Source organism: Rhipicephalus sanguineus, chromosome 4 (genome assembly GCF_013339695.2).
Source record: "Rhipicephalus sanguineus isolate Rsan-2018 chromosome 4, BIME_Rsan_1.4, whole genome shotgun sequence".
In the NCBI taxonomy this organism is placed as follows: Eukaryota; Metazoa; Arthropoda; class Arachnida; order Ixodida; family Ixodidae; genus Rhipicephalus; species Rhipicephalus sanguineus.
This window is the reverse complement of record NC_051179.1, coordinates 190326285-190344787: the sequence shown is the minus strand read 5'-3', so window position 1 is coordinate 190344787 and position 18503 is coordinate 190326285. Positions and strand designations below refer to the sequence as shown.

The window sequence follows — 18503 nt, the reverse complement described above, 5'->3', positions numbered from 1 at the left end:
CCACGACCACGTGGCCGTGCTCCACTGACCGTGCTGCTTGGTGGGTCGGATTTTGGGAGCGTATGGTGAGGTCAGTGAACGAAAACTTGAGGAGAGCTCTAGGGAGGTCACTTCTACATTATGGTCAAGTGAGCACGGTCCTAGCAGAAATTGAAGCCATCATTAACAGTAGACCTCTGAAGTATTCATATCCTGCCCCAGAGGAACCAGAAGTCTTGACACCTGCCCATTTCTTGCATGGTAAGCGACTGACGGCATTTCCTGACTTACAAACTGCAGCCGTGGTACTGTGATGAGCAAGTGCGCGTTTGAAAAGGCCGCGACGCAAAGACAAACCAAAGAAGACGAGGACGATGACTCGCGACCGTAGCGCGTGTGAGCGTGAACACGTTTGGTCCAATGAAGAGTCGCCACGGTGTTCTGGAAGAAAAGCCACGGGTGTAGAACGGCAAAGCGAAGAGACGTGGCCGGGACGTGACCGAGTGAAGAAGGCGACCAGGGCGCGGGAGTGGCGGCCGGCAGAGTTCCTGCGTCGAGGCCGCTGCGGGCTCCCACCTGGGCGCGTACCCAACTTCTTCAGTCGTCTGGCGTTGGCCAGACACACGCTTCCCATTGTCTGGCGTTGGCCAGGCAAGACCGGCGTCTCCCGCTTCAACCCCAGTCTGCGGCTGGCGAACGCCGAAGGGGCATCCGGCCGTTGACCTCGACTCGTCCTACGCTTCTGTCCACCCGAGTGAGCGTCTACCGCATCTCAGCCGCCGCCGTCTGCGTGAGTGCGTCCGTGCCTTGCCTTCACAGTCCCCGCTACAAGCTCCGCGTTCCGATGAGTGGTGACATCGCCTTTTTCTCTTGTACATATCTTCTGTGAACTATTCGCGTCTTTTTAACATTTTCCTACTACTTTTGTACTTGCACTTCCTCTTTCTCTCTCGCTCGCTATCTTTATTTATGCTGTGTAAATATATTGTTTTTGTTAGTTTGTGTGCACAAATGGTCTCGTCGTCTCCTTTCTTGAAGACGGTTATGTCATCGCCTAATACAGGAACCTGCACGAGAGCATATTGATTAAGCAGCCTCATGACAGGTACATAGCTCCCATACTGAGCTACTTAAACCATGGATAAAGCGACAAAAGATGCAACAAGACTTCTGGAATCGCTGGTACAAGAAATATTTATTACACCTTACAAGCGACCATAATAGGCCAGTGGTGGACATCACTAGTATTGCTGAAGGCATTATAGTCATAGTGCGTGATGATGCCGCGCCCAAGTTGTGTTTGAATCTCGCACGTGTTCTGAAGAACATTACGGGAAACGACCGCATTGTGCGTGCATGTCGCCTAAAGCCAGCCGACGGCAAAGTAATCACGCAGCCTATACAACATTTGTGTTTCCTAGAAATGCACCCGTAGCAATTCGTGGGCCGGCAGCCCTAATAACAGAAAACATAGAGCACGCTAGAAGAAGAGGCAGACGAGAAACAGCGCGTGGCACCAGAATCTTGGTTCTTTTCGCTGGAATAAACGGCAGCGTTGGGACGCGCTGCTCTATCTCTTCACGAGTATTGTCCTTAAAACCCGGTTCATATTAGAACGAAGTCTTCGGACTTTACAGCCTTCTCATGTACACGAGGGCTATTTCAGTTGAGATTCATGTCCTTCTGACTGAAAACTGTGGCGCAGACTTTTACTAAACTCATGCAAACAGTACTGTATGGACTCCAAAACGTGGAGCATTACATCGACGATATCCTAGTGGCGACAGACTTGGCAGGAGCACTTGGAAACGTTACAGGAGGTGTTTCCGTAGGCTCCAAGGGGCGGCGATCACTGTCAAACCGACCAAATGCCCAACTGGGTTTCAAGCGATTGCCTTCCTCGGTCACACCCTGGGAATGGGACACGTCGCAGCACATCTTGAGACAATGGAGAAGATACAGTGTGTGCCGAGGCCACTGAACAAGGAGCACTTGAGGTCTTTATTGGGCCTTACAGACTAATATAGGGAGATTATCGCTCATTACGCGGAGGTATAAGCCCCCTTACAGATCTCACCAAAAAGAACGCACCTAACATATCGTCACGCACAGTTTCAGAAAAGACTTAATTAAGCGCTTAGTTCGGGCGAACTTGTGCCCTACAAAAAAATCATAGCATATCCACGTGGCGAATGATGATGAGTGGGGCGAAGCGCACTCGCGCTGCAGCACGGCGATGGCATTGGCGCGAGCGTGGTCCTTGATGGAAGATATTGTGACTAGAATGTTTGAGAACCATAATCTGTTGCACACAGCGCAACTATGGCCGAAACTGTTATGCAAGGAATCGCGCTGGAAGCGCGCGTAGGCGCCTTCGGACAGAACCCGCCTGATGCGTTTTGCAGCCACTTCACGCGCTCGCACAGCCTCGGGCTCTGCCTGCCGGTACGCGCGCTTTCTCGCCGCTTCACGGTCCTTCACATTTTGAAGATCCGATTCGAGCCGCAGCCGTGCAGCTTCGGCCTCGCGGGCTCGGACGGCGGGGTCTTCGCGACGCAGCCGTGCAGCTTGTCGAGCAGCTTCCGCCTCGCGGGCTCGAACGGCGGGGTCTTCAGGCCGCAGCCGTGCAGCTTGTCGAGCAGCTTCGGCCTCGCGTGCTCGAACGGCGGGGTCTTCTCGCCGCAGCCATGCAGCTTCGGCTTCGCGGGCTCGAATGGCGGATCTGCTTCGCGGCGTCGACGTGCAGCTTCGGCCTCGCGGGCTCTCACCTCAGGATTCTGTCTGCGAGCGTGCGCTGCCGCCGCCTTCCGTGACCTCCGTTCCGCAGCCTTGTCTTCCATCTGGCGACTCCGAGCTAAAGAGAAAGCGTGCCAAGAGGGAGCCTCATGGCGCGTTACTTCTGAAATGTGGTCTTCGGGTGTCGTCGAAAACACGAGACGTAGTAAAGAAGAAATAGCGCCACACAGGCGAACACGCATGAGAGTGTCCACTCGTCAACGTCGTCTTCTTCCACTGCATACCAGAACGCGCGCTTCTCACGAGCTAGAGGTGGCTACTACAACGCTACAAACAAGCGGAGGATGGACAGACCCACGGCATAAGGAGCTTCGCCCCTAATAGCTCCAACGAGAAATGTCTCTATAGAACACTGCCTTCTACCAGAGTCCCCCACCTCTTCTTCTCGAGTCCCGTGCCGTTCGCACGCGCCTGTGTTGTCAGAGCCCATGGCATCCACCGGTAATCCTCTTTCTCTTTCTCTTCCCGTTTCTCTTCCCGCGGACAACTAGAAGGGTTGTAGGAAACGTCCGGCGCGCGTACTTTAAATGTAGGTTGCGTCATTACCCCCTTTCTGAGAATGCGTCGTCCCGATGCTTGCTGTGAGGTAGTTTCCAGGGTAGCATTCACGATGCTTGTCGACGAAAGTAGACATCGTCCAGCAGTGGTGTCTGATTGATCACTGTCTGTCGTAGTACGGCTTCATTCGGACGACATGCACAATTTCTGTGCGATGCCGCCGCCTCGATGATCCTACTTGCTCTTCTGGCACAACTTCTTAGTTCAGAGGACCAAGCAGGCGAAGTACTTTATACGGGCCAAAATAACGTCTGATGAGTTTTTCGGAGAGCCCACGTACACGTACGGGAGGCCACACCCATGCTTTGTCTCCAGGAGCGTGCTTGACGTCTCTTCGTCCTAAATTATAACGACGGGCGTCGGCTTCTTGTTGCTGCTGGATGCGATGTTGCGATATCTGTCTTGCTTCTTCTGCTCTTTGCGTGAAATGACTGGTGTTTTGGTGGTTGTCAGAATTTTCATCAAAGAGTAGCATTGCATCTAGGGGCGTGGTAACAGTTCTGCCAAAAACAAGTTGAAACGGTGTCATTCTAGTCGTCTCCTGTACAGCGGTATTGTACGCGAACGTTGCGTACAGTAATATTTTATCCCAAGTTCGACGCTCTATGTCCACGTACATCGACAACATATCAGTCAACGTTCTGTTGAGCCGTCCGGTCAGTGCATTTCTTTGGGCATGATACGCTGTTGTTTTTCTGTGACTGGTGTGCGTCAATCTCATAATGAAGTTTGTCAAATCAGCTGTGAATGCGGTTCCTCGGTCCGTGAGGACGGCCCCGAGGACGGCCCCGAGACCCAAGTTGCTTGCGTCTGTCTGAATATCCGTTTCAGCTTCCTCATCAAAATGTGCAAGTACTGGATGACTCTGAAGACGCTGTCGGAGTTCATTGAAGGCATCCTCTTGTTCCTTCAGCCAAATAAAAGGTGTGTCTTCCTTCGTCAGCCATGTTAGTGGTTCCGCAATCTTCGAGAAATTTTGGACAAAGCGTCTGCAATAAGCGCAGAGGCCCAGGAACCGTCTAACTGCCTTTTTGTCCGTTGGTATTGGAAATTTTTCTACTGCGGCTGTCTTCTCAGTATCCGGGCGAATGCCTTCAGCACTAATGGCATATCCGAGAAAAAGGAGCTCGTGGAAGCCGAAATGACATTTTTGTGGCTTTATCGTCAGATCTGCTGAACTGATAGCTTTCAGCACAGGTCGCAGTCTTTCCACATGCTGCTCGAACGTAGCAGAGAAAACCACAACATCGTCAAGATAAACGAGACAGGACTGCCACTTCAGTCCGGACAGCACACTGTCCATCATCCGCTGGAACGTTGCGGGAGCTGAACAAAGGCCGAATGGAAGTACCTTGAATTCGTATAGCCCATCAGGTGTCACGAATGCCGTCTTTTCGCGATCTCGTTCGTCCACTTCTATCTGCCAGTATCCACTTTCTAGGTCTAGGGAGGAAAATAACTTCGCATCTCGTAGCCTATCCAAAGTGTCATCAATTCTCGGAAGTGGATAAACATCGCGCTGCGCTTAGTGACGGAGTTCAGCCTTCGGTAATCTATACAGAAGCGCAAGGACTGGTCTTTTTTCTTTACAAGCACCACAGGTGACGGCCATGGACTCGCCGATGGCTGAATTACGTCGTCTCTGAGCATTTCCCTGAATTGATTCCCGATGGCTTCTCTCTCTTTTTGTGACACCCTGTAAGGTTCTGGTGTATAGGCCTGACTGATTCGTCCAAAATGATACGATGTTTATTAAGAGGCGTACGTCGGACCTTAGATGACATAGAAAAGCATGCAGGGAATTCTCTTACGAGGTTGTCTATCTGTTCCCTCTGGCTTCGGTAATAGTGCTGGCTTGATATCAATGGATCCCAGGACAGAATCCTCATCTTGGAAACCAGGTGATGAGTCCTCGGAAGTGCTGAGGTCCGTAACGTGGGTGTAGTCATGGATGCTTGCAATGACGGTTCCTTTCGCAAGGTGTCGTACTCTATTCCCAAAGTAGGTGAGCAAAACGTTAGCACATCCGCCACTAAGCTGGACAAGGCCTCTCGCTATGCATATACCTTTTTCGACTATGAGCCCGGCATTGCTGTCTGCAAGCCCTTTATAGTCACTGAACGCATTGCTCCTTACTGTGACAGCTATGCTGGACCTTGGAGGTACTACCACGTCGTCGTCCGCGATACAGAGGTCGTTGACTTTTTCTTCGGTGCACGTTGCGATGGCGTGCCTCGTTGAGAATGAGACGCATGCTTCCGGCAAGTTAATCACAGCGCCATTAGCCTGCAGGAAGTCCCTACCGATGATGAAGTCTCTAGAGCATTCAGGCAGCACAATGAAACTTGCGACGTATGTGAAACCCCTTATGCCGATTCTAGCAGTGCAGATTCCCTTCGGGTCGATGAGGTGTCCCCCAGCGGTGCGAACTTGAGGTCTATTCCAAGGAGTTATTACCTTGTTCAGTGTTCTGGCAAGCTCACTACTGATTATTGAGTAATCTGCACCTGTACCCACTAGTGCATTCACTTCGTAGCCGTCAACAAATACACCCAAGTCGGAAGCGACATCACAGTTACTGTAGCGGCTTTTTAGTCCGTCGTCGTCATTCGGAGTCAGCGATGGAGGTTCTTCTGTTTTAGCGTCAGCAGCGGCCTTACCTCCAGAGGTCGCTGACTCTAGCTTTCCCGACGCGGGCTTTATGAACCGCGCCTTGAAGGGGAGATACTGATGACCGACGGGGGCTCGGCGACGAATATTTCAAAGGCACTGTGGAACGAGGCTGATGTTGCTGAAGGTCATGAGCGCTTTGACGAGTTGACAAATACTGTTCTATTTCGAAGGGACGTTCACCGTTCCGAGGACGAGGACCCGCCTCTCCGCAGTGGTAGCAGAGAGGCACTCTGTCAGGAGTGCGCCATATATCAGTCTTCCTTGGTCTCCTATCGGATGGCGGGAGCGTGCTCGGAGGCGTAGTGCTGTACACAGAAGTGGCTGCGACGTCCATACGCACCGGAGGTCCTTGCAGTAGTGCATCGGCGTATGAGACTCTCTGCGGTCGCTGTGGTGGCGCTTCTGGCTGTGCATAGTGCTGAGGTTCCCGAATGAGCTGGGGATCTCTAACCGCCAGTCTGACTTCCTCGCGCACCACGTCGGCCAGTGACGATACAGCTGGAGCGCGATGGTCGAGCCGCTGCCTCTGGAGCTCCTCTCGCACTACAGATCGCACCACTTCACGTAAGAACTCCACGCTGTTTCCGAATACAGTCAGCACTGCTTCTACGGAGGCAATGCCCAGATCCCTGTTGTACATCATCGCTCGTTGTTGAAGCGTTCTTTCCATTGTGGCCGCCTCAGAACGGAACTCAGCGACGGTGGACTCCGAACCAAACTGGCAAAGAGTTCCTGTTTCACGCCTCGCATCAGATGACGAAGCTTTTTCTCCTCGCTCATGTTGGGACCTCCTCGGTGAAAGAGACTGGACATGTCCTCCACATACATGGCCACACTTTCATTATTCCGCTGGTTTCTTGCTTGGAGAGCGGCTTTGGCTCTCTCCCTGCGATCCGTACTTGGGTACGTAGCAAGCAGCTCCCGTCGGAAGTCATCCCAGGACAAGATAGCCGTCTCGTAATTTTCGAACCACGTTCTAGCAGAATCTTCCAACGCAAACACGTGGTAGCTTGCGCTCCTCATCCCAGCCGTTGACCCTCGCGACGCGCTCAAAGTGTCTGAGCCAGTCCTCTGCGTCTTCGTATGCGTCACCGTGGAAAGGTTCGGGCATCATCGGCGGATCCTTTACAATCTGTGCTGGCGTCGCCTGAGAAGCAATCTCGGTAGCGTCTCCGTGAACAGATGCTGCTATTCTTGTAGAATCCAAAGGGGCAAACTCGGGGACCTCACCACGTAGGTGACGACTGCTGCGCTGGTGAACAGGAGTCAGCACGATGGATCCGAGTCTCCTTGGCTCCGGGTTGCTTGCTCCAACTTCAGAAGAGCTTGGGTTCATACCCAGCACCTCCACCAGATTTGTCACGCACAGTTTAAGAAAACACTTTTAATTAAGCGCTTAGTTCGGGCGAACTTGTGCCCTGCAAACAAATAGCTCCAATGAGAAATGTCTCTGTAGAACACTGTCTTCTACCAGAGTCTCCCACCTCTTCTTCTGCTTGAGTCCCGTGCCGTTCGCACGCGCCTGTGTTGTCAGAGCCCGTCGCATCCACCGGTAATCCTCTTTCTCTTTCTCTTCCCGTGGACAACGAGAAGGGTTGTAGGAAACATCCGGCGCGCGTACTTTGAATGTAGGTTGTGTCAAGACGTTTATTAACGGGCACTCGGCGACGGCGCACGACAGTGACAGTCAAAGCGGGGCCTACTCTCTGCACGAGGGGCGTGCTCTCAGAGAAGAGAACGGCCCACTGAAAGGCGCTCGAGAGGACGACCCATTACTGAGTAGGAACGCTTCGCTACAATTACCCCGGCTACGAAAAGGGAGCCGCCTGGCGACCTAGCAGCTTGTCACTATGAGCGGGTCATGGTAGGGCTTCAGGCGCGCCACGTTGACAATGTCGCGCCCTCGACGGCGGATGTCCGAAGATGGGTCGATGGGTTCGATCAGGTAGTTGACCGGGGATGTGCGTTCGACGACACGGTAGGGGCCTTCGTACTTGGGCAGTAGTTTGGAAGAGAGGCCAGGTGCAGTGGTAGGGACCGAGTGCCATACGAGCGCTCCAGGAAGGAACGTGGGCGCAAAACCGGTGGTGTCACCGCGAATGCTTTTCTGCCGCTCTTGGTTATGCGTAGTAAAGGTCTTGGAGAGCTGGCGACACTCCTCAACAAGTCTGGCTGTGGCAGAAATAGGCGCACATTCAGATCGATCCGGCTTGTAGGGAAGGATTGTGTCGATGGTGTGCGACGGGTGCCTGCCATACAATAAGAAAAATGGTGAGAAACCAGTAGTGCTCTGAGGAGCGGTATTGTAGGCGTACGTGACGAAGGGCAGAATGACATCCCAATTCGTGTGGTCGGCGGCGACGTACATCGAGAGCATGCCGCCTAGCGTGCGGTTGAAGGGTTCGGTGCGGCCATTCGTCTGCGGGTGGTAAGCAGTAGTTTTGCGGTGAGCAACGTTGCACTCTTTGAGAATGCCTTCGACGACTTCCGACAAGAAGACACGGCCTCGACCACTGAGCAGCTCCTGGGGTGGACAGTGACGCAGCATGAATCGGTGGAGCAGGAAGGAGGCCACATCGCTCGCTGTAGCCGCAGGGAGGGCAGCAGGTTCAGCGTATCGCGTGAGGTCGTCTACAGCGACGATGGCCCAGCGGTTACCAGCGAACGTCAAGGGAAGTGGCCTATATTGTCACGTGGTCGTGACGTCGACGAAGACAACAGTCCGCACGTCCGAGATGAAACTGTTTATTTGGCCGAACTTGTGGCCGAGAAACTGAGAACTAGAACTACAGCAATACACGCTGTACAATGATAGCGGCGAACAGGGCGTCGTCCGTCGATCAACTGACAAGCGGTCAAGCGCGTCGGCTTTTATACAGGCGCTATCGAACTTTCCAGCAATATCGCTGGTGGCGGCATTATCTCTCGACAAAGCTAGAGCATTCACGGGCGGCGCGCAATCTTAACAAAACGATCTACTAATCTCGAGAAGCTTATCGAACACTGCTTTGCGGACAGCGTCGATCGTTGATAAACGTCCTTGCTGGTCAAACCCGAATAATTCAAAATAAAACAAGAAGTGGGCGTGGCATTGCCCCCCTCTGAAAAAAGCACCGTGCCGATGCTTGTGAAAGAACAAAGAAGAGAGAAAAAAAACAAGTGCATACATAAATTACAATAACAAAGGAAAAGTAGAGTCCCAAGGTTCGCTAACGCGCAAAAAACGGCTTAAGGCGCACGACATGGACGACTTCAGGTCGTGCGCGGCGTCGCTGGGAGTTCGTAATGCCGTCCGGGATGACCTCGTAGTCAAGAGCGCCGAGGCGTCGAAGAACCTTGTATGGCCCGAAATATCGCCGAAGGAGTTTTTCGCTTAGCCCACGTCGGTGTATAGGCGTCCCGACCCAAACACGGTCGCCGGGCTGGTATTCCACGAAGCGTCGTCGAAGATTGTAGCGACGGCTGTCGGTGTACTGCTGGGTCTTGATGCGCAGGCGGGCGAGCTGTCGAGCTTCTTCGGCACGTTGTAAGTAGGTGGTCACGTCGATGTTTTCCTCGTCGGTCACGTTTGGTAACATGGCGTCGAGCGTCGCTGCCGGGCTCCGTCCGTAGACCAACTTGTACGGCGTCATCTGCGTCGTTTCTTGCACAGCGGTGTTGTATGCGAAAGTCACGTACGGAAGGATGACATCCCACGTCTTGTGCTCGACGTCAACGTACATGGCCAGCATGTCGGCGATGGTCTTATTTAGCCGCTCGGTGAGGCCATTGGTTTGAGGGTGGTAGGCAGTGGTCCGGTGGTGGCTTGTCTGGCTGTACCTCAAGATCGCCTGAGTTAGCTCCGCTGTAAACGCCGTACCTCTGTCGGTAATGAGGACCTCTGGGGCGCCATGACGCAGAACGATGTCTTCAACAAAGAACTTCACTACCTCGGCAGCACTGCCTCTAGGTAGGGCCCTTGTTTTGGCGTAGCGGGTCAGGTAGTCGGTAGCTACGACGATCCACTTATTAACGCTAGTCGACGTTGGGAACGGCCCCAGGAGGTCCATCCCGATCTGCTGGAACGGTCGCCGAGGTGGCTCGATCGGCTGAAGAAAGCCCGCTGGTCTTGTTGGCGGTGTCTTGCGTCGCTGACAGTCTCGGCATGTCCTTACGTAGCGAGTGACGTCGGCGGCAAGGCGCGGCCAGTAGTACTTTTCCTGTACTCTTGCCAGCGTTCGGGAAACACCGAGGTGTCCTGCTGTCGGGTCGTCGTGCAGGGCCTCGAGGACTTCTGATCGCAATTCTGGAGGCACCACGAGATGGTACTTGGCTCGATGTGGCGAGAAGTTCTTCTTTTGGAGAACGCCGTTGCGTAAGAAAAACGACGCCAGTGCTCACTTGAACACTTTCGGAACGACGGCGTTCTTGCCCTCGAAGTATTCCATAAGGCCTCTGAGTTCCGGGTCGGATCGCTGCTGTTCAGCGAAGTCGTCGGCACTTATAGTTCCCAAGAAGTAGTCATCATACTGGTCGATTTGCGGCGGCGGGTCCACGGGGGCACGAGACAGGCAGTAGGCGTCAGAGTGTTTTCTTCCGGACTTGTAAACGACGTGAATGTCGAATTCTTGCAGTCGTAGGCTCCACCGTGCGAGGCGACCGGAAGGGTCCTTCAAGTTAGCTAGCCAACACAAGGCGTGGTGGTCGCTCACAACTTTGAAGGGCCGGCCGTAGAGGTAGGGGCGAAACTTCGATGTAGCCCAGATGATGGCCAGGAACTCCTTTTCCCTTGTGGAATAGTTGATTTCTGCCTTTGATACCAACCGGCTAGCATAACTGATGACCCTCTACAGCCCGTCAGTCTTCTGCACGAGGACGGCGCCGAGTCCTAGGCTGCTTGCGTCGGTGTGGATTTCCGTATCGGCGTCTTCGTCGAAATGCGCTAGTATTGAAGGCATCTGAAGGCGTCGTTTAAGTTCTTGAAATGCCTCGATTTGCGCCGTTTCACACTTGAATGGCACGTCGGTGTTCGTCAGGTGCGTTATTGGCTGGGCTATTCGTGAAAATTCCTTGACAAAGCGTCTGTAGTAGGCGCACAAGCCGAGAAAACGGCGTACGGCCTTCTTATCGGTGGGCGGCGGGAAGGCAGCGATGGCAGCTGTTTTCCGCGGGTCCGGGTGAACACCATTCTTGCTGATCACGTGACCCAAAAACAAGAGCTCCTCGTACGCGAAGCGGCACTTTTCAGGCTTCAGGGTGAGTCCGGAGGTCTTGATTGCTTGAAGTACAGCTTCAAGGCGTCGAAGGTGTTCGTCGAAGTTTGAGGAAAACACAACGACGTCGTCCAAGTACACAAGGCATGTCTGCCACTTCAAGCCGGCCAGTACTGTATCCATACCGCGTTGGAAAGTCGCGGGCGCCGAGCAAAGACCAAAGGGCATGACTTTGAACTCGAACAGGCCGTCTGGTGTTATGAAGCAGTCTTTTCACGGTCTCTCTCGTCGACTTTGATTTGCCAGTAGCCGGTCTTGAGGTCCATCGACGAAAAGTACTTGGCGTTGTGGAGTCGATCTAGGGCGTCGTCTATTCGTGGGAGAGGGTACACGTCCTTCTTCGTGACCTTGTTCAGGCGACGATAGTCGACGCAAAAACGTAGGGTTCCATCCTTCTTCCTCCCTAACACCACAGGTGACGCTTGTGCAGTTCCTCTCGCACGATCGCTCGGATTGTTTCGCGCAGGTCGTCGGAGCCGAGCGCATGAACAGCGGGGCTGTCTTGGAGTGATCGGCGATTATATTGGCGGGTGCGCATTTCTAGCGTCTCCTCGATGGTCGTGGCTTCTGAGACGAACTCCTGGACGGTATTCGGTGGATTCCTCATAAGTCCAGCGAAGAGCTGTTCCTTTACTCCTCGCATGAGGAAACGAACCTTCTTCTCTTCAGGCATATTGGGGTCAGCGTGGCGGAACAGCCGGGCCATTTCTTCCGCGAAGAGCGCCACGTTTTCGTTCGGCATCTGCACGCGGGTCTCGAGCAGAGCCTCAGCCCTCTCTTTGCGAACGACGCTCGTGAACGTGGCGATGAACCTGGCGCGAAATATGTCCCACGTTGTCAGGGTTCGCTCTTGGTTCTCGAACCAGGTACGAGCGGCGTCTTCCAAAGCGAAATAGACATGCCGTAGCTTGTCTTCGCTGGTCCAGGCATTAAAAACGGCGACTCGGTCGTAGGCTTCGAGCCAGCTTTCCGGGTCTTCGAACGACGATCCGCGGAAGGTTGGCGGCTCCTTGGGCGTCCGGAGAAGGATTGGTGCGGGCGGCACAGCGTCTGTCATCGTCGCTGTGGTCGAGGTCAGGATCTTTGTTTGCCGGGTCTTTTCAGGTAGAGGCCCGTGCTCTGGCGGTAGACCTTGTTGCCTGCGACTTGCTCGACGATCCGGGTTTTCTTTGCAGTCGTCCTCCTCGCGGCTTGGGCTTGGGTCAGCGCTTCGCGGGGGCGTCCGGATCATGGAAGAAGCAGCACCTCCACCAGATATCACGTGTTCGTGACGTCGACGAAGACAACAGTCCGCACGTCCGAGATGAAACTGTTTATTTGGCCGAACTTGTGGCCGAGAAACTGAGAACTAGAACTACAGCAATACACGCTGTACACTGATAGCGGCGAACAGGGCGTCGTCCGTCGATCAACTGACAAGCGGTCAAGCGCGTCGGCTTTTATACAGGCGCTATCGAACTTTCCAGCAATATCGCTGGTGGCGGCATTATCTCTCGACAAAGCTAGAACATTCACGGGTGGCGCGCAATCTTAACAAAATGATCTACTAATCTCGAGAAGCTTCGCGAACACTGCTTTGCGGACAGCGTCAATCGTTGATAAACGTCCTTGCTGGTCAATCCCGAATAATTCAAAATAAAACAAGAAGTGGGCGTGGCAATATAAATCGATGCCAATGCGCCCAAACGGTCGGTCGGGGCAAGGGAGAGGTTGCAGACCTGCCGGCGACAGGTGCGTTGAAGTTTTGCGGCGCTGACAATCGATGCAGGAGCGAACGAACTTCTGCACATAGCGGAACATCCCTCGCCAAAAGTACCGTTGGCGAATGCGGTGGTAGGTTTTCGATACCCCACAGTGTGCACACTGCGGATCAGAGTGGAACGACTCGCATATGTCAGAACGCAGACTGCGGGGTATCACTAGTAGCCAGTGGCGGCCGTCACCGTTGCAATTGCGTCGGTGGAGCAGGTCGTCGCGAACGGCGAAATGGGAGGCTTGACGACGCAACGAGCGAGTGGATGGTGTGGCCGATGGATCAGTCAGCAAGTCTATCAGTGAGGCAATCCATTGATCCTTGCGCTGCTCGGTAGCGATGGTGTGAATATCGATGGAAGAAACGACAAAGTGAGACGCTGAGCTGTGGTCATTGTCGTCAGGCAAGGGAGAACACGACAGGGCGTCGGCGTCAGCACGCAGACGTCCGTTGCGGTACAGCACGCGAATGTCGTAGTCTTGCAGGCGAAGTGCCCAACGGGCAAGACGGCCTGAGGGATCCTTCAATGACGACAACCAGCACAGTGCATAATGGTCGGTGACGACATCAAATGGGCGACTATACAAATAAGGAAGGAACTTCGTAAGGGCCCAAATGATTGCCAGGCATTCTTTCTCCGTGACGGTGTAGTTGGTCTCGGCTTTAGTAAGCGCACGACTTGCATATGCGACGACATATTCCGGAAACCCAGGTTCGCGCTGCGCAAGGACAGCACCAAGGCCAACACCGCTGGCGTCCGTGTGTACCTCTGTAGGGGCCGTAGGGTCGTAGTGGCGTAGAATGCGAGGAGACGTCAACAAACGACGGAGCTTTGAGAAAGCGTCGTCGCACCCTGACGACCACGAATTGAGGGGCCCGTTACTTCCAAGGAGCTTCGTCAGCGGTGACATGATAGTCGCAAAGTTTCGGATGAAGCGCCGAAAGTAGGAGCATAGTCCTACGAAACTGCGCAGTTCTTTGACGGACGTAAGTTTGGGGAACTCTGTCACAGCCCGAAGCTTGGCTGGATCGGGGAGGATGCCGTCCTTGGACACGACGTATCCTAGTATCGCCAGCTGCCGTGCTGCAAATCGGCACTTCTTGAGATTCAGTTGTAGCCCGGCGTCGCTCAAGCGCGTCAAAACATGCCGCAGGCGTTGAAGGTGTGTTGAGAAGTCCGGGGCGAAAACGACGACGTCGTCGAGGTAGCACAGGCACGTGTGCCATTTCAAGTTGCGCAGAACGGTATCCATCATGCGCTCAAAGGACGCGGGCGCATTGCACAGCCCAAATGGCATGACGTTGAATTCGTACGAGCCGTCGGGCGTGACAAACGCTGTCTTCGGTCGAGCGTCATCAGACATTGGGACTTGCCAGTACCCTGAGCGCAAATCGAGCGATCAAAAGAACTCTGCTCCTTGCAGGCTGTCAATGGCATCGTCTATTCGAGGTAGGGGATAAACGTCCTTACGGTTGATCTTATTGAGTCGTCGGTAGTCCACACAGAACCGTACGGAGCCGTCCTTCTTCGCAACGAGAACGACAGGAGACGCTTACGGGCTATTTGAGGGTCGAATAACATCGCGGCGAAGCATGTCTTCGACTTGCTCGGTAATTACACGACGCTCTGTTGGCGACACGCGATATGGACGTTTGCGCAGTGGTGGTTGGGCGTCAGTGTCGATGCGATGCGTGACAGCAGACATGCGGATGAGAGAAGTTTGCGCTACATCGAACGAAGAACGGAATTCTTCCAACAGGCATTGAAGCTGGGAACGCTCGACCGACGTAAGGTGTTCAGCAATCGAGGAACCAAATACATCAGCGGGTTACGAAACAGATGTGGAAACAGCACTGAGGGAATGGGAGCAGTGCGTGTCACCCGGTGCGTCCATAAATTGTGCGTCTTCGAGGGCTTGCGCTCTGCCGAGACATTCCCCTCGCATCAACCTAACAATGTACAGGGATGGGTTCGTAACAAAAATATCGGTGTCGCCCTGCACCTCCACCATATTGTCAAGACGTTTATTAACGGGCACTCGGCGACGGCGCACGACAGTGAGAGTCAAAGCGGGGCCTACTTTCTGCACGAGGGGCGTGCTCTCAGAGAAGAGAACGACCCACTGGAAGGCGCTCGAGAGGACGACCCAATACTGAGTAGGAACGCTTCGCTACAGTTGCGTTAATATTACCTTGGTTGGAATGTCACGAGCAGGCATTAGAGCAACTGAAGCGGTGTATGGCTGAACCACCGGTTCTTATGGCACCAGATCTCTGGAAGGCGCTTGTTTTTCGAACGGATGCATCAGAAAGGTGTGTGGGAGCGGTGTTGTTGCAGGAAGCTGATGGATTCTTGCATCCGGTCTTGTACGCAAGTCCTAAGCTAAATGACCGTGAAAGAACCTACGCTACGGTGGAGAAGGACTGTTACGGTTTAGTACGGGCGGTGAAACGATTTCACATTTATTAGTATGGGACCCAGTTTGTGGTGCAAACGGATCATCAGCCGCTGCAGTACCTCAACCGGGTGAAGCATAATAACGCCAATGTCATGCGGTGGAGCCTTATACTACAGGAGAACAGTTTCTCGGTCCAGTACATAAAAGGTAGAGACAATGTTCTCGCCGATATTATTAGTAGAACGATGAAGTAGGAAACCATGTGCGGACACTGACCGAGTATTCCCGTTTCATTGCTGCTGTTGGATGACAGGGAAGTGCGACTGTGACTCACCGATACATAAAGTGATGTGCGCGTTAACAGTGAAGTAAAGTGTGCAGTGCAGTGAGCTCATGTTCCGTGACGTGAAGCGCTGTGCCGCGAAGTGCTGTGCCGTCAGGTGAAGTGTCGTGCAGTGAAGTGTTGTGCGGCGCCGTGAATTCTCTGGTGGCAGTGGTGACGAAAGTTTTCGTGGAGCGAAAACTGAAAAAATTGGGGGTCATTGTCAAGAATGACAAGGTCAAGGAAAGAAGAGGAGGAAGATGCTATGTTGAACAGATAATTTCAAGGCTGAAATGAAAACAAAAAACGAAGACGAGAAAAGAGCGCGCGGGGACGCGAGATTGAAATAAGGGGAGCGCGCAGTGGAGAACGTAGGAGCCGGGACACAGCGTTCCAGGGGCCGACAGCTGCAGAAATTCTGGCTGGGTCTCGCCCCAGTCTCCCGCCTGAGCACCGGCCTCGACGAGCAGCTCACGAAACTACCGCTGCAGTGGCTGCAACATAATTTACGCCACCGCTGAGCATGCATACGGCATGTCGTCATCAGGCTCGAGAGGGACTCCCACGGGGCCGGAGGCCGCGCCGGAACCGTAAGCGCGAGAACGAGTGAAGCGCAAACGGTAGCGGACGTCTAAACGCGGGACATTCAGACATTTCTTTTTATTTGTTTCTCCGAGTGTGCGTGCTCTTGTTTTTTTTTTTTTGCGAAGTTTCTAGCAATGAAGTGAGAGTTTTTGTTTGATATGATCAGTCTCTCTGATTCATTTCGCACGATCCGACAAGCGAACCAGGCACCAGGATACGCGTGACAATATCCTATAAAAGACTGCTCTAAATCACTCGACTTCCTCAAACAATCGCTTTTATGTGTCTCCTATATCTGCATGCACGGAGAAAGAAGTATTTGAGGATGAGAAACTGCTCGCCCGCCGCAGCGCCCGAAGGCGGCGCAATAGCGTCACGGAGCAAATGCGATTTTCGCCGCTGCACGACAGATGACGCTTCCAGCGTGTTGTCATCGTTTACATGCTCTTCCGTGGACGCAACATATAAAAATCGTGGTACCGCCTCGTACTTTGTAATTTTTCTCAGATTTCCATCTGTGACATCAGTTAATAAATGTGAAAGATAATTTAGCTGCAGTTATTAATAGATGCTGCCCGAATTATATGCCGTACAGCGCTGGGCCGTGAGCAGACATCTGCCCCATGCATGGGCCCCTCGCTACTCGCTCACGTGCTGTGCGCTTGCTTGCGTAAATGGCCTTAGAAGGGAAAGTTCCCAATTCGAGCGGGCAAGGTGGCGCGTTCCTTCGCGATTTGCAGGCTTTCTGTTTCTTTAGCGCGCACAGTGGCTTCCGCGTTGTGCCGGCGGCGCTGACTTCTCGAACTTCTCGCGCGCTTTTCTCGCTGCAACAAAGGCACGTAGAAAGAAGTATTGCTCCGTGAACAAAGGAGAGCATTTTGCAGATTTCCATCAGTGCTCCTTTAGGATGGAGCGGAAATGTGTCGTGCCGAACTGCAACAGAGGATACGCAGCCCACTGTTGCAGGCTTCAATGAATGCAGCAGTGTGTGCGCAACCTTCCAAGTTTCTAGCGACCCGGTGAGGTTGGAAGTGTGGATGCGTGCCATACCAATGAAACATCGAGAGTTTACGCCTCGTGACTACGTTTGTAAAAAGCACCTCTCGGAGAGCAAGTCCCATCATTCGTTGAAGAATCTCACAGGATCATTAGACTAAGACGACTCGAAGGCGAAAGCCATCTTCTTCTTTGGCTTCAATCGATGTGTCTACCCTGACCACGTCCGTGCAGTAGCTCTCTGCACCTAACGTGGTTTTGCACTGCCTCCAGGTTCGGATGCATTACATGCTTTCTGCGCCTCACCATCTAGTTTTGCACTGCATCCGTGATCGGACCACCAATCACGGAGGCAATGCAAAGCGACGATGCAATGTGATGACGTCATGATGACGTCACAAAGATCTGTGACGTATGACAACATCATCTGGTGACGTCATCACGGCATGATTTTTTGCATCACTCATGTTGACGCGGCTGACGCGGGACGCCGACGGTCAATTTTCGCGCTTGATAAAGCATCTAAGGCTAAAATTATACCTAACCTATCAAGTTCACATTACCAAAAATGATAGATTTCACTTGTATATTTCACTTAGAATACAAGATATTTCACTTAGGTAATTTTCCTGTATGTCAAACCACTTTTTCCGTTAATTTACTGAAAATTATGGAGCCGGCGAAAACGCATAAGGAACACACCCACTTGCGCGTAAAGAGCGAGCGGCGAATCGGCGCAGAATTGCTTTGAACCGGCGAGCTTCATCGGAGCGCGCGAAGCGCTCGTTTTTCCCTCTCTGCTGGCGGACTCGCACGACAGAGGGCGTGCCAGTGCTGTGGCCGATTCCATGACTTTATTAGGACGCCTCAGCGAGCGCAGTTTTGCCTCCTTCTGCATGTAAGCTCACCTATGAAACGTTCATTCAGACAGAACTCGAGTATGTTTCAGCAATTTCGAAACCCCTCCAGACTTACCTTATTCACTCACACGAAGCACTGCACAATCGCGCGGCATGTTTTATCTCTTCAAACTATGACTGGCGCACGAGTGTAACTTACAGTAAATTATCCCTCAGAGAATCTAGTCTAACGATTCGTAGTAGAATTTCACAACATTCGCTTTACCAGAAACTGTATTATATGTTCCCTCACCTCAGGAACGCTGTTTTGCTTCCAACCAACCACACTTC

At 53.0% G+C, this 18503-nt stretch overlaps 1 protein-coding gene across 1 annotated transcript in view; it reads right to left on the bottom strand.

Annotated features, from left to right (window-relative positions):
- LOC119390972 (gonadotropin-releasing hormone receptor-like) overlaps positions 1–18503 on the bottom strand; it is a 246515-nt gene that overhangs the window by 13145 nt on the left and 214867 nt on the right. The window lies entirely within an intron of this gene.